Source organism: Hipposideros armiger, unplaced genomic scaffold, assembly GCF_001890085.2.
Source record: "Hipposideros armiger isolate ML-2016 unplaced genomic scaffold, ASM189008v1 scaffold_466, whole genome shotgun sequence".
NCBI classification, from domain to species: Eukaryota; Metazoa; Chordata; class Mammalia; order Chiroptera; family Hipposideridae; genus Hipposideros; species Hipposideros armiger.
In genome coordinates, this window is record NW_017731816.1 from 519,108 (window position 1) to 522,881 (window position 3,774).

A 3,774-nucleotide genomic window follows, 5' to 3' on the forward strand; every position below is an offset into this window, starting at 1 on the left:
GGAGACCGGAATGAGAAAAAACACAGGATTTGGGGGAAGGATCGGCCAAGACTATGGCTGGAGGTTCCTGGGGAGGCGGAGGAGGTGCCTGGGGTGTTTGCGGGGGGACCCGGGTGTCAGATCGCGGGGTGTCCAGACAGCAGGTGACCACGTGAGGAAAGTGTAGGCTTTTCGAGGGGCCGCCCAGCAACAGCTGGGCCCTCCCCCCGCGCCCGCGGTGCTCCGGGATCCTGCCCCTCCCTCTCTCCCGCCCGCCGCCTGATCTCAAAGCCGCCGGCCCCCAGCGCCCGACTTCAGCCACCACCCCCGGGGAGAGGACCGACTGCCTACACCGCCGTCCCGGGGCTCCCTGGGCGGGGCCGACCCCAGGGAGCCCCCCGATTGCCTCCCAGAGCGGGGTGGGGAAAGGGATCTAAGCCCGCTGCCGCCTCCGAGCGAGCCACCAAGTGAGCGCCGGGACAGGTAGGGACCCAGGCCGGGACCCGTGTCCGGTCCCCACTCGCAGGCCGGGCGCCCCGGGTAGGACTTCCGCCCAGGCCCTGCCCGGAGGGGCGGGTACCCGGGAGTCCTGCACCGCAGCGCCCCTTCCCGGGCCCTCCCAGGTCCTAGGCTATCGCAGCCAACTTGTGCCTCTTTAAGTCCCGAGTTACACAACGCACGTTTGAAAGCCCCAGGTCGTACGGAAAGGGCTTTGCATTTCAAACAGGTCCTCTAGCGCCCGCGCCTCTCCACTCGCCCCGAGTCCGCGGAGGCCACCGTTAAACAAATCCCAATCCCAAACGACCGACCCACACGTGTTCACAGCAGCCGCTGAAAGGCTGATCACTTTTTACCAACTCTGGGTTTTGTTTCTTCTGGCTATCAACCCCTTTCCAAATCTGGGAATCAGAAGTCTTAGAGCGCCGTTTCTTGATTTAGCAACTTGTGCACAATATGTTTTTAGCTACGGCCGCACCTCCCAATTTAAATTTTGTTCTTCTAAGTTAACTTTCGCAGTGTTCAGTTATATTTTTTCACGCTCCACATCTTGTTCCTTCGACTTTAGACAGCATCTCTTTACTCCCTGTTTGAAAGACTGCAATTAGGAAATTACTTCTAAAATAAATAATTTTTAAATGCCTCAGTAACACACAAGAACAAAAGACAAATAAGACAACGCTCTGCATGAAAAATGTCCTTTAAACACCTCCCCCGCAGACAATTAAGATTTTTATTAAATGACTTCGAAAATGGCAAAAGTAGCTTGTGACTGTGGTGCATCACTTTAAAGCTTTTTCTGCTTTTCATTCCTCTGGTAGTTATTTCCAAATCTCTAAAGCAAATTCTTGGATTATTTCTTAGGTTATCAACTTTTAGACAATGTCCACTAATCAATCCCTTGCTTAAAATAAATAGGGACAGCTTTCATCACTTGCAGGTTCCTCCCCTTATATAATCACAGCATTCTTTTTAGTTTCTCTATTGGCTACTTTTATAACATAAAATAACTTTTTAAACTGATATTTCTTGTTATATATATACATCCAAACAAATGATTACAAGTGGACGCTTTGGTCAACTTTGCTCAAGCAGTAGTTCACCGTAGTCAGAAGTGTCTGGATGCTGATGGTAACCACTTAGAGCACCTTTTGTAATTGTAGAAGTCAAACATGACTTGTATTCATCTTTTGTTATCGGTATATATTATCACGATTTTAGTACAGTTTTTCCTTTCTTAAAATGTGTATACATTTTTTGGGATATACATATTTCTTGTTGACTCCCTTTTTGTAAGTCCTGGCTGAGGAATCTGCTTAAAAACATTTTTTCACATAAAAGTCCTATACTTATTTAAATACTATTTTTTATCCAATCAAATTAGAAGACATATGATTCACAAATCAAATAGAAGTGAGTCTGCCTTATTTTTTTCTATGATAAAAATAATGTAATCTCTTGTAAAAAAAAATGGAAAAGGCAAGGCAGTGTTTTAGATTAAAAGGGATTAAGGAAACCAAACCATCCCCAGCAGTGTGAGGCCCTGGCCTTTTAGAAGAAACAGCTACCAAAGACCTTCATGGGACCATGAAGAAAATGGTTCATGGGCTGGGTATTACAAGGCAGAATGGACTTCCCTGAGTAGTCGTAAGTGGGATCACAGTGTAGACCTATAGGATGCCCTTATTCTTTTTTAGAAGATGTGTGTCGAAATATTGGGTTGTCAGAAAAGTAATGAGGTATTTTTTTCTATGTTTTTCATTGCAAAAACGCGTCATGACTTTTCTGACAACCCAATATTTCCGTTTATCAAAAGAAAAAGCAAATATGGCAAAATGGATGCTTGTTTTTCTATTCTTTCAGTTTTTTTTTTTTTTTTTTTAATTGGGGAACTGGGGGGATGGGAACAGTGCTGGGGAATTGGGGGAAGGGGAACAGACAAGTTGCTGTCGTTTTGTTCTTCAGTCTAGTTGNCTGGAAATATTCTTTTTTTTTTTTTTTTAAGATTTTATTGGGGAATTGGGGGAGGGGAACAGCGTTGGGGAATCATGGAAGGGGAACAGACAAGTTGCTGTCCTTTTGTTCTTCAGTCTAGTTGTGGAGGACGTCCCTTCACTGGCCCATGTTGGTATTATCATTGTGCTCTTCCCAGGTGAGGCAGATCGGTTGAGGGCCACTAAATCTCCACACACAGCGGCTCTTGGCAGCTCACTCTGGCAGCTGGCCGCCCATGCAGCTGCCAGCCATTCACTGTAGCTTATGGCAGCCCACTGCAGCCTACATGGTCACCTTCGACTCATGGCAGCCCAACTCCAGGTCGAGCTGTTGTTCACCATCTTAGCTGTAGAGGGCGCAGCATCACTGGCCCTCATGTGGGATCTGAACCAGGGCCCTGCTGCCCAGAGCTGGGTCCTAAGCCAGCTCTTAATCAACGTGCCATTCTGCCGGCCCTGGAAATATTCTTAAAAAAGAGAAAATCCAGAATCCAAACCATCTAGCCCTCAGCTTTCGGATAAGGAACTTTGTGTGAATCGGCACTAAAAACACGACCAATAATACAATAATTTTTACAACCCGCTGTAAAAAAATGCTTCAAAAGGCAGTTGGCACAAACGAGAGGTAACGTTTACTGGGCAGCCACACTATCTCACACTGTCCTCACGGTGGCGCTGTGGTGCCTTGCTTGAAGTTTCTAGCCAAGGTGACAGCCCCCCCACCCCCTGCGGGGGGGAGGGCCCCCGCGCGTGGTGGTGGGGGTATCCCACGCTCAAACCCACTCTCTGTTGTGACCCGCCCCCCAAGCAAGCGACTGGCACCCCGTGCACAGACTATGAATCTCTGGGCCTCAGTTTCCCAGGAGAGGCACCAGTGGGATCATGCATATAAAGCATTTAGTACAGTGCCTGATATGAGCGAGCACTGGGGAACTGAGGCTGGCAACCATTTACTAGGTATGGGAGGCCTGGCTTTCAGAAAAGTTGACTCTGGGATGTCTAAGGTCAGTCATTTGAGGTCCTTTGGGCAATCTAGGCCAATCAGAAGGAACTGTGAAAGCCCAAGGGCAGAGGTCAAGGGAGAAATGGGTCATGGCCCCATTTTTACTGATGCTGAACCTGCAGATTAATTCTGTTGTCTACAATTTACGGGAGGAGGGAGGTTTCTAAAGTAGGATGTGTAGCAGAGAAGCTCCATTTAAGAACAGGCCTGGGGCCGGCCGAGTGGCGCGATGGTTAAGAACTGGCTTGGGACGCCAGAGGGCCCCGGTTCGGATCCCACATATGAGGGCCAGTGACACTG

The 3,774-nt window shown here is 48.3% G+C and overlaps 1 protein-coding gene across 3 annotated transcripts in view; it reads left to right on the top strand.

Annotated features, from left to right (window-relative positions):
• The first annotated feature begins 258 nt into the window (after positions 1-258).
• The window catches only part of LOC109395372 (F-box only protein 17), a 30,704-nt gene continuing 27,188 nt past the window's right edge, over positions 259-3,774 (top strand). For all 3 annotated transcript variants that reach the window (XM_019666297.1, XM_019666298.1, XM_019666299.1), the window contains exon 1: positions 259-462. The gene's annotated coding sequence lies outside the window, so the exon portion shown is untranslated. The remainder of the gene's footprint in view (positions 463-3,774) is intronic.